Raw genomic sequence first — 12,511 nt, 5'->3', positions numbered from 1 at the left:
AAATTATCCTCATATGAAGATTGTTTAGCTGAAGTACCTCTTTCCATTTCAATTGTGATACATCATTCATTAATCATTTATTCATTTTTATCCCTAACAGCCCATCTCTAACATCTTCACCTATGTGTCATAACTGGACTTTGGCAGGGATTACTTTTAAAGATATGAATCTTGTATGTGGATTTATTTCCAAGAAAAGCAGAAAATCGCTCAAGATTCTGTCTTCAAAATGTTTACAGAAACTTTCTGGACTGATTGTACCAAAAGAAAAGAAAAGCTAGTGCCCAGCTTTTACTTTCTGGCCTCAATGGCTACAGTTTCCTACAAACTACTTAGATCACTAGCCTACATTCTTAACTTCCACTCTTCTTCCAATGCACTCTGTGCTTCCTCTCAGCTTTTTGACTCCTACTGTTGAGTTTCATTGAACTACAGGTAGCAAGCACTGTAACTTCAGTTAATTCTTTTTTGGGAAGGTGAAATCAGGCTGCAAGAATTAACCACAAAGCAAGAGACAAGCCACACGCTTGGTGTCAAGTTGCAGGAGAATGACAAACTGCACAGCCGAGGTATTATATTCCATAACATACTTAAAAATGCCAAATACCACAGGCACAGAAACTGCCTCTAACTGGGACAGATCCAACACTTCTCAGCTGTTGTTTTAGATACATGGCATTTAATCAGTTGATAGTCTGCTTGTACCATCGTTGCTCTCCAACAGCAGAAGACAAAATTAAGGTACAATTTAGTCGTCTTTCTTTGTTAATGAAAGTTTAGCATGATCCACATGTAACATCGATCCTTTTACTTTTTGTTGACCACACCAGAGGAGAAAAACTCTCTAAATGGATGCCATAGTGGGACAACCTACGAGAGAACAGGATGGGAAAAGCAGCCAGGCACACTGAAGCCAACATCACTACTGAAGGAAGATGAGTGGAATCAAAATCTAAAATCTGGAAGCACAATTATTGGTAAACATTAAATCTAGAAGCAAAATGTGAGATGAGCAATCTCCTTAACCATCAAGGGGAAACCCCATTTCCTTTACAATCAGAAACCTTGCAAGAAAATATCATCAGCAGAAAACAGGAGATGAACATCTCGCTTCAGTTTGACTTCCATAAAAATAACTGACTGCTCAACTTACCACCTGTTCGAAGTTAAGAAAAAATAAAATACTGAAAATGACAGCATGTCACTGACTCGGCACCCAGTAGGGCAGTAAACAAACTGCATGGGACGAAATCAAACGCCATTTTAAACTAAGATCATTTTAGAAAAATGTATTTATTATCTTTGAAATAATAATCAAACATCTATAAATAAGAAAAACTAAGTACAGTACAATCACTACTACTAAAAATGGGTGAAGTAAAATTATTTCATGAAATACCTACTGACAGGTAACTGGTGTTCATAAGTGTTATAATTCGATACTACTAAAATGCTAAAAAAAAACCTGCTCCAGAAGATGAACACAAGCCCACATTGCCCACAGGTACCCACATATTTCTCAAAGCTTCATTAAATCTTCAAACACTTAACCAAAGCAAGAAAAAAAAAATCACAAATTAGCTATGATATATGAAAACAACTCTTTTGTGTGCAGTGTGTTGCTTCTAGTAACACGAAGAATCAAGACAATCATGCAAACAGAAACAAGATAAAGAAGTTCTTGACCTAAAACCATCATGAACTAAGTAAGTTTAACATTGTTTCCAGTACCTAAACAGGGCCTATAGGAAAGCTGGAGAGGGACTCTGTCAGAAAGCATAGTGACAGGACAAGGCGTAACAGCTTTAAATCAAAAGAGGGGGAATTTAAATCAGGTATTAGGAGGAAATTCTTCACTCAGAGGGTGGTGAGGTGCTGGACCAGGTTGCCCAGAGAAGCTGTGGATGCCCCATCCCTGGAGGTGGGTGTTCAAGGCCAAGCTGGATGGGGCTTTGGGCAGCTGGGAGGTGTCCTGCCCATGGCAGGGGGTTGGGTAACATGGTCTTTAAGGTCCCTTAAAACGCAAGCCACTCTGTGATTCTGTGATTCTATGCACAATAGATTACTCTTAATTATTTTGTAAACATCTATTAAATATTGCTTTGTGATCCTAGTAAGCTCTGAAAGTGAAACTGTCCTCCAACATTTAAAGATGGTGAAAATACCAGTAAAATATTTGAGTGTAAACTTTTAAAAACATTTGTATATTTTTCTGTAAAGCAACATTCCAAGTAATATCTTATGTCCACCTACCATTTGGGCAACAGATTGCCACCTTTTTTAAATCTAAAATTATTTCTGATGAACTTCACAAGCTCATACTTCAATACGAGGGAAAACATATGCAAAGATACCAACATATCGGCTGGTCTTTCTGAAAGATAGCATGGTTGCTTTACATCTGTCACTTGGATCATGTATAAACTGTGTACATCTTTTCACATTATTTTCTTAATACTTAAATTCTGCTTTTACTAGAAAATCAAAGTTAATCTTCCATTTATACAAATTAAACAGTAAATTCAGCATACGTTAACTTTTCAAGATGTGCTATAAGAAGGGGTGAATACATCTCAGAAGATATTTGGTATGTCTGATTTCTGTTGTTTTTATTTCTGACAGGTTTTGCTTAACTTGAAAATAAAAAACTCATTTGACAATTTGACATTGCGGTGACTGAATTCAAAGTCAAAACAATACTTACATCAGATAGTCAAAAATATTAGCTTATAATAAATTTTAGAGACTTCTACTTGTAAAGTTTTATTTCCTGTTTTGTTGTTGTTGTTGTTGAAACCCTGGGCAAGTTTCCCAATAGCATACTAGATATACTTAGATAACTTAATAAAAACAAATTTAATTTTAAAAAATCTTCACTTGCACATGTCCCTGAAAAGCAGAAAACTCACACATACAAAAATCCCATGCACAGAGTTCTCATTTATCCTTTGACCCCATGGTATCTTCTGACACTCACTCAAAAGATCACAACAAATCTGAGGATAAAACAAATAATGCACTGGACACGGTTTAAATTAAAAAAGTAAAAATAGAAAAGGGTTAGAGGTATACTTAGCCCCCAAAAGAACGCTTGCTTCACATCAGCTTTAAACTTTTGAGGCAGGTACACCCTTGCCCTCCTGATTCCACTAGCAGGATGATACGGCTGTAGCATCCTTGGTCTTCGAAACTGAAGACTGTCACATGGATCAACTCTTAATTCAACAGCAGTGTCCCAGAAAGATCAATTTCATGACTTATGACAAGGAGATTGGACTGTTGAATCACAAAGAAAGCTTCACTAAGAACCAGTTTGACAAATAACTTACTCATTCAATTTAATTTTTTTTGGACATTCAGTGTCTGTGATTAACTATTTGCTTGGAGGTAAGTCATACACAAACAATGATGTCAACGTATATCAATCAAAATAGTCTCCAACAAGAAACTTTTTATAAGGCTATTGCTCTTTGCTAGAAATGTAAAACAATTTCAGAGAGCAACACTGAATTTCAGAAAAGGGGGCACTATTAAATAAAAGAGCCTGCCCACAGCCTGATGAACTGAAGCCTGTTAGAAATAGACAAGTAGAAACTGGTTGGTTATATAGTATGTTCTTATACCAAAGAAAGAGACATTTTAATAGTATCTGTGATGATGGCCATATTCAACCCTTAAAAAAAAAAGCAATAAGCAAGAACCACCTGGGTGAAAAGTTTAAGAACCGTTAACTATATGCTCTGAAAGATCAGTAGCCAAGTAATTTCCATCTTTACAATTTCTTACTGTCACTGAAACAGAGACACAGAAGTTCACAGATTTCTCTTCCTGAGAGCAGTGTTAGCTATCATCAAAAAACAAGCAATGTTAGCAATGTCCAGGATATGGTCCTTGATGAAACATTTGACCTCATTAGATTTCAGACTTTGTTCCATGATACCTGCAATCAAAAAACTAAGCCCAAGAGAACCTTACTACTCTATATTGCTATGTGCCGAGAAACACCTAATAACATCAGGAAGAAATGAGGGGAGAATGAAGAATTGGCTAGAATAGCAATCCTGACCTTTTTAGTTTTAGGCTGAGGAGCCAGCTCTAGAAGAAAGAGCATTTCTTGGCATGGATATTAACTGAGGTTAATGAATATTAACAAACCCCAAAGTTCTGGAGCTCTAGACATCCAGAAAATGAACCAATCCATTGACACCAGAATCCAACGGAGCTCATATGCACCACACATCCATACTACAGGGTAGAGATATCTAAGGAACAAGTTCTAGTCAGTCATCAATTTTCTTTTCTAACCACTGTATCCTGAAATGATAGCACATGAAGAAGCAACTTGGGAAAGAAACAAAGTGACAGAAAACAAGCATGCCAAGATCTCCAAGCAAGGAAGTAAATTAAGGGAAGACATTGCAGATTGGCAATGGGTAGAATTACCTAAACAATAGGGCTTACCTATGTGTTAGGTCAAGGAGTAGCATAAAAACACATAGTTGAAAAGCCAAAATAATTTGTTTGCCTTTGATGAGACAGTATCAGAACTTGTTATGACAAGAAGGTCCAACTCCAGAAGGCATCCCTCGTTTCAGCCTTGAGAGCGTAATTTCCTATAGTTGCAAATGTAACAGCTCTTTGAAGTGAAGCTGTTCGGAATACTGTGTTTCATTAGTCATAGTCCATAGACCATAATATAAGCAAAATATAACTAATAACAAGAGTAACTTTTTTGTCTTTTGTAAATTTACCGTCTTTGGAAAGTAACAAGTGAGTAAGAAGCGAGCATTAATAAAATCCTGTGCCATTGTATGAGCAAAACACTGTAATGACAGCCAGAAGAAAAAGCTTACGAGGGAACCAATAGCATAAATGTGGTAATAGAGAAAAACTAAATTATAACTTCAAGAGGTTCATAACTCGGAACTAACTGAAAATACAGATACTTCAGAAATGGGCAGGCCTATCATATGGAAGAAGGTGGGGTTTATTTCTTTAACGCAGCACCTTTGCATAGTGGAAGCAGATCTCTGAAGCAGATCTCTTAAGTAGTTTGATGAGAATTCCATTTTAAAAGAGTTTTCCAAAATGTGTGCAGTGTGGTCTTTTAACTTTGGTGTCTAAAAACATGAAAATTTCAACCAAAGTTTTCCCTATGGCTGGCACACTGGAAGGTCTATGCAGTCAGTGCCTGGGCTAAACACAGGACATATCATGCATACTTTATGCCTTGTAAAAAAGCCCAAAGATTATATATCAAATTCACATATGATAATAAAAATCTACATACATTCACAGTGTTTCATGTTCCTTTTCCAAACACGGAGGGTGACCAAGAATAAGCCAGTAAGAAGTAGCATTCAACACTGAAAACAACTACATACTAACTACAGCCAACTCCAGACTCTATACATTAGAACTAAACCTCCAGGGATGCAAAATGACAAATAAGCACCATCAAAAAGGTCAGGAAAAGCAATCAGAAGATAACTTCTCTTCTGCAGTTAAATAGAGACTAATCCACATTAAGGTCTGGTACACGACCAGACACATTAGGTCTGGGTATAATTTCGTCCTTACCAAATGATTTTTTTCCCAATTGCCTTCTACAAACCTGAAGCCTCCTCTGACAGTTGCCATCAAATAAAGAGGAGGCAGTCTCAACAGCTGAGGCAAACTAACAGCTTATTGCCAAAAAAGATGCCCTGACACCTTTATGCGGGTACTTAGTTATGTCCCTAGCTCCAGCACTTGTTACAGACTTCCATGAACCAACTCAACTCACTACCCCAGAGAAGGGAAAGGGAAAAAAAAAAAAAAAAAAAAGATACTAGCATCAAATTATTCACCCCACACCAGCTGTTCCAAGGTGGATTTTTTTTTTTTTTTTTTTTTCACTTCCAGATTAGAAAATGAACTGAGTAACAGAAAAAAGCCAGAGGGTCATGCTGCCATCCAGTGGGACCCCAACATGCTGAAGAAACGGGCTGACAGCAAGAAGCAGTGATGCCATCAGACTGAAGGAGGCGATCCTCGGATCAGGTTCAAGACCAGCTAAGGAACGTGAAGGTGCACAAGTCCACGGGATGTGATGAGATGCATCCATGAGTTCTGATGGAATTACTTCCAGATCCTCCTGGAAAATACACTAAGGCACATGGAAAATAAGGAGGGGACTGGTGACAGCCAACAAGGCTTCACTGAGGGCAGATCATGCCTGACAAATCTGGCCGCCTCTGCAACTGATGTTACCTACTTGAACTTGTGCAAAGTGTTTGATACTGTCCCGCATTAGAGCCTTGTCTCTAAATTGGAGAGACATGGGTTTGACATACGGACAACTCAGTGGGTAAAGAATTAGCTGGATGGTTGCACTCAAAGAGTTGAGGTCAACAGCTCCATGTCCAGGCAGAGATCAATAACAAGTGGTGTTCCTCTGGGGTCAGTACTGGGACCAGAGCTGTTTGACATCTTCGCTGGTGACATAGACACGGGGATTGAGAGCACCCTCAGCAGGTTTGCCAATGACACCAAGCTGTGTGGTATAGCCAACAGGCTGGAGTGAAGGGATGCCATCCAGAGGGACCTGGACAGGCTCGAGAGGTGGGGCTGTGTGAACCTCACGGAGTTCAACAAGGCCAAGTGCAAGGCCCTGCACCTGGGCTGGGGCACTCCCAAACATGAACACAGCTGAGCAGAGAATGGATCAAGAGCAGCCCTGAGGAGAAGGTCCTGGGTGTGTTAGTTGATGAGAAGCTCAATGAGCCAGCAGTGTGCACTTACAGCCCAGAAAGCCAGCTGCATCCTGGGCAGCATCACAAACAGCATGGCCAGAAGGCGAAGGAAAGTGATTTCCCCCTTCTACTTTGCCCTCATGAAACCCCACCTGGAATGCTGTGTTCAACTCTAGGGTCCCTAGCACAAGAAGGGCACAGAAATATTAGAACAAATCCAGAGGAGGGTCACGAGAATGATCAGAGGGCTGGAGCACCTCTCCTGAGAAGACAGGCTGAGGGAGTCAGGGTTGGTTAGCATGGAGAAGCAACTGAGGGCTCTGGGGAGACCTTATAGCAGCCTTCCAGGACTTCAAGAGGGCCTATACAACACCTGGAGAAGGAATCTTTATCAGCAACAGACAAGGTGTAATAGATTTAACTAGAAGAGGATACGTTTAAATTAGATGTAAGGAAGAAATTCTTCACTGTGAGGGTGGTGAGGCACTGGACCAGGTTGCTCAGAGAAGCTGTGGCTGCCCCATTCCTGGAGGTGTTCGAGGCCAGGCTGGATGAGGCTTTGGGCAACCTGGTCTGGTGGGAGGTGTCCCTGTCCACGGCAGGGGGTGGAACTGGATTATCTTTAAGGTCCCTTCCAACCCAAACCACGTCACCATTCTAACATCCCTCCCCTCTACCCAGCATTGGTGAGGTCACACTTGTGCTGCATCCACTTCTGGGCTCCCCAGTAAAAGAGAGACATGGACATACCATAAAGAGTCCAACATAGGATGACAAAGACAATTAAGGCACTGGAGTGTCTATCCTATGAAGAAAGGCTGAGAGATCTGGTACCCTTTAGCCTAAAGAAGAGAGGGCTTAGGGAGACCTCATCAATGTCTGTAAATAGCTGAAGGGAGACCATTAAGAAAATGGAGCCAGGCTCTTTTCAGCGGTGCCCAGCGCCAGGACAATGCGATAACACAACCTTTGCGACAGCCTTAAACATACTCCACTATCTACTGACTTCTGCAAAGTGAAGTAGGGAAAAACAACAGAAGTCACATCAGCATTTTATTTCATTCTTTTGTAAGTGTAAACATAGTCATTCCCCATATGTGAGAACTTGCCACCAACCTGCTATCTGGTAACTGTTTCCTTGAAAATAACAGCAACTTCATAACCCCTTCTGCACCTAGGTCTTCTGCATTTGGCTTCCAGGCAGTGATTACTACTTCCATTGAATGCTTTAGCTGTCAGATAAAAAACACACTGCCCAGCGTTCCCACCTCTTTGTTCAACTCCACTTCAGGAGGAGGCAGGATTTCTTAACGTATTCAGAAAGCCAGGACTGGTAAAGCACGGCGCAACAGCACTTTTCCAACCAAAATAATGTAGAACTAGAACTAAATTGGAAATGGGAATGGTGTGTGTGTGTGTGTTTGTGTTTCTGGACTGTGGATTCCTCTAGTTTTGAAATATGAACATTTCAAACATCCTCTGCACAACTCACCTTATTTTACCCTTCCTTCTTTCTTCAACATTTACTCCATAAACATCACAGCCTTGACCTTAAATATTTTGACCTTCCTTTTACATCTCCCTTCTGCCTCATCCTCCCTTTCCCTACTCTCTGCTATCTACTATTCGGGTCATTTAGCAATGTAGCTGAGGTATTCCTTCTCAGGGGTAAGTTCACAGTTGAATGAGAACACACCGGAAAACACGACCAGAGAATAAAAGTGTGAACTGTATCATTCACCACAATGGGTAGTCTCATTTCTACACTCAGTTCAAGAGCTTGTGGGTCTACACCACAGACCAAACATAGCAGCTCTTCATACTGTATGACTGGTTCATACTTCAAATCTGTGTCTTTCCAATCTCTGCAATGCCAACTCAGATTAAGGCCTCCACCTTCGCATTATTTTTTTCTACTAATAGGCATTATGACCTCAGCAATTATTCAGTGCACCCCTTAGAAACAAACCTGAAACACTGAGAAGACTGACTTCTGCTTTTCTTTAATATGCAGCCACCTCTGCCTTGTTAGCACACCCTATAACAGGCAGTGAGCAATTAGCAAGATACAAACACCTGTATCTTGAGAGCTATGTCCAAACGAACGTGCATTTAAGACAAGTTAGACCTACCCTAGTTCTGCCTAAGCATAGCAAATGTCAAACACCTGTGATTTTGTAGTTTAGATCAATCATCTTTTAAGCAATAAGCAAATGCCAACCTGAACTCTACATGAACTACTACTCTACTGAAGCACTGTTCTGCCTATTGTCCTCATGCACTACACTTAAAATGACCACATGAGAATTTGAGGGTACATGGATTTCACTCGGCTTGCTCTGGAATGAGGAAGGCTGTGAGAGAACCGGCGAACAAAGGGAAATTACCTGCAGCAGCAACTGCAGAACAAACAACGCCGTTATAAATACCCTTCCTCTAGAGGAACTATATTATTGTGGAGGAATTATATTATTAAGAATGGCTACTTCAGAAGCTATTTTACAATAACTATTCAGTCTACTTCCCTGTACAGAATTGCCAAATGCTACCTTTGCTCAGAGCAAAATTAAGCCCTAAACTTAGAAACAACCACATTCTCCAGCCCTGTCTGACAGGCCAATGCATCCGGGCCACTGAAACTTCTTGCCCGTGCTCTTTCCAAATGGAGTAAGCTGCAGCTAAGACAAAGTGTTCAGGAGGTGACAAAAAATTACTTCTGGGTGCCATCCTTCCCAACAGCTTGCAGACCTTTGACATGACTTGTCGGCCATGTGTCTGGACATTTGGCAGAGGGGGAGCAAGAAAGGCAGGCCAAGAGCAGGCTTCATTAGCTGTTCGGACCTTGTTGTGCCTGCCTTGGCTATCCTCTGCCCTGGACAATCTGTGGCAGGAGGTGGACTTTGGACAGGAATTTTGTGCATGCCCTCTATTGGTTTTGTGCCTTTCAAGGGACACTAGTTCACTCTGCTGTAGAAATACTGCGGCTAAGACCTGTGACTGGGAGAGACTGAGGTATGTATCCTCTCCTCTACCACTTCAAAAGTCCTGTGCAATCAACCTAGAAAGACTAAATGCCACTGTTCGGTGTAATCCTCCCACAACAAGTAAAGAGAAGGAAATTCTTAAACTCATAAAGCTTTTTAATTGGAAGACAACAGAGAAGCTTATGATTTAATCCACTGGCAACACTATTAATCTGTTTCATTAATGTATAAATATTACTTTGAGTATGATCGAGAATTCTAGAACTAAGAAATTTTTGTGAAAGTAAAAATACTTCTTTTTTTTTTTTTTTTTTTTTTTTTTTAAGATAAATGAAACCCACAATCACTAAAATTCTCAGCTAAAACCTAAAGGAAATAAAGTACACTAAATTTCACAGTCAAAATCCTAAGCCCTGTGAGAACTCTGACTTTAAATTTCTATTGAGAAGCAGACTGACTAAGAGCAAATCTGGAAAAAGAAAAAAAATATCTACAACTCCACAAGTAAACAGTGAGAACTGAACCTGTATGTGCAGGACTTCACACAGACCTACATACTTGCACCTACGTACGCACTTGACTGAAAGAACATTAAAATTGAAGAGTGGTGTGCACAGAAGTTCGGAAACTCCAGAATCCTTCCACAGTTTTAATTTAGTGCCTCTATATAAATAAATTATGATACTATCTAGCTACATGAATACCCTTATTTATTTTAAAAGGCAGAATGGAAGTAATGCTCACTGAATAGGCTGCTACACAATACAATTTATTTTCATTGTATTTAACTTAATATCCCTTGATACTCTTCAGACTGTGCCCCAAATAAAATTGTTCTGTCTGCATATATACTGTATACAGTAGTTGTTGTTGTACCCATAGAATTCATAATTTTTCTGCAGTATTCTTATGATATCCGGTTTTATTCTACCTACAGAAAAACATGGAGACAGAGATTAAAGACAAAAAGGTTTCATGATTTTAAATTTCTGATTTCATATAAAGACTTTTTATAAAGACTAGGAACATACATCAGTCGGTAAATCTGTTTAACAGAGCTCTAGACAGGAGAAGTTTTATAGGAAGTTTCAAAAATCTAGGATTTTTGAAAATAATCCCAGCCAAATAAGAGGTCTGAAAGAGATGTTCCTTTCTGCTCATGTTCAGAACCAAGCAAGAACGGGTGCTTGCTCCATGTTAGACTAAGGACAAAAAAGCAGCATAGTTCTTTCAAACATCAGGGCAGTAACATGGGAATTCCTTCACATATCAAAACAAAGATCCATCCAAAGCAGTATCCTGCTTCTGAAAGTGGTCAACAGCAGTCACCTTGGAGGACAGCAACACAGCAAGTAGTATGCGCCAGGCATGTTCTTCCAGCCTCCAGTCCAGAAGTTATGTGAACCAGAGTCTTTGTTATTAATATATTTTGCTCATTCTTTTCTTCTACAGATTTGCTGAACAACTGTTTTGCATTTCAGCTTTTGGCATCCCATGGCAAAAGGCTCCACAGTTTACTCCAAGGCTGCATTAAGCACCACCTCCTTTTGCTTGTCATGAACCTGCCATCCTCATGTGATGGCCTCTGCTGAATAGTCACAAAAATTAATGCTGCCTTCCTGCAAAGGGGCAACAATACTGACATGAAGAAATGAATGAAAGGCTTCAGATTAGCAATTTTGTTTATTCTACTGTTGTGGGTCAGGTTTATTTTTTTAAGCTCCCTTTTGACACATCTTCACGTGATCCTCCGAGAGAGGATATTCTAATATGTAGAAAAGAAGAAACATTCTCTATTAACTATACACACCAACATATTTCTTATTGAAGCTTTTATTTTTTCATAATATACATTGCATGCTCTTCAGAAGTTTTCCTACCACTTTGTAACTCCATCTAACTCCTCTTCATAAACACGTAGCCTGAGAAACACTGGTCAAATTCAAGTAACTTGGCTGATGATTCAGCCTAACATGACATTTGTATTACACCAAATGAAATATGTGAATCAGAATAGCTGAGCAATCAATACTTAATTATTAATTATTCAATACATATTTTAAAAGACTAACATCTGCTTTAAAAGGAAAAAAAAATAAATCTTCAAAACAACAAAACAGTCATTTTTAAGAGGACATCAGTGTTGGTGAAAATATGCCAAGACAAGTGTTCTGATACTTCTTTTTTCTCTCACTCTACAAACCTCTGCTTATTTTAAAGTTTCATGCACTTATGCCTACAGTTATAAAGTTTACAAGTTCTGTAATTTAATGAAAATTCTGCCATTTAAACAGCGTGGATGTAGACAGTGGAAAATGGCGCTCTACTATTTTACAATCACATTGAAAGTCCGTAACAGCTTTTAAAACAGAAATAAAGAATGAAGTATGAATATTATTCCAAATAAAAGTTTAAAACTACTACTGAATCCCAACTACATAAGCATACTTAATGTAGCTGAAAAGCCCACACCTCTCAATCAGTTCCCAGTGCAACCTGTGAAAGACATGGATACAAAGAGGAAATACTGCTTATGCAGAGAGTTCTGACAAATCAGTAAGTAAAAGAGAGAAAAGGATAAAGAATACTTTGTTTATAAGTCACGGTAACCTTGTAATGCAGACAACAGAAATTTAGTGACAAAGTTTAAAATTACATGACTGCATGAAGTCATTCCATGCTATAAAAGAACCTTTAAACTCACATTCCAGAAGCCTTCAAAAGCAAACGCCGCTTCAAGCTCACACAAATTACTTTTTATCTTAAGATTTTTAACTTCATAAATGCACTAGA

General features: G+C 39.3%; 1 protein-coding gene across 1 annotated transcript in view; it reads right to left on the bottom strand.

Moving 5' to 3' along the window:
* DYRK1A (dual specificity tyrosine phosphorylation regulated kinase 1A) overlaps positions 1-12,511 on the bottom strand; it is an 85,761-nt gene that overhangs the window by 22,934 nt on the left and 50,316 nt on the right. The gene's annotated exons all lie outside the window — the stretch shown is intronic.

This window comes from Aythya fuligula, chromosome 1 (assembly GCF_009819795.1).
Source record: "Aythya fuligula isolate bAytFul2 chromosome 1, bAytFul2.pri, whole genome shotgun sequence".
Classification (NCBI taxonomy): domain Eukaryota; kingdom Metazoa; phylum Chordata; class Aves; order Anseriformes; family Anatidae; genus Aythya; species Aythya fuligula.
The sequence above is the reverse complement of the archived record's forward strand: the minus strand, read 5'-3'. Positions and strand labels throughout refer to the sequence as shown.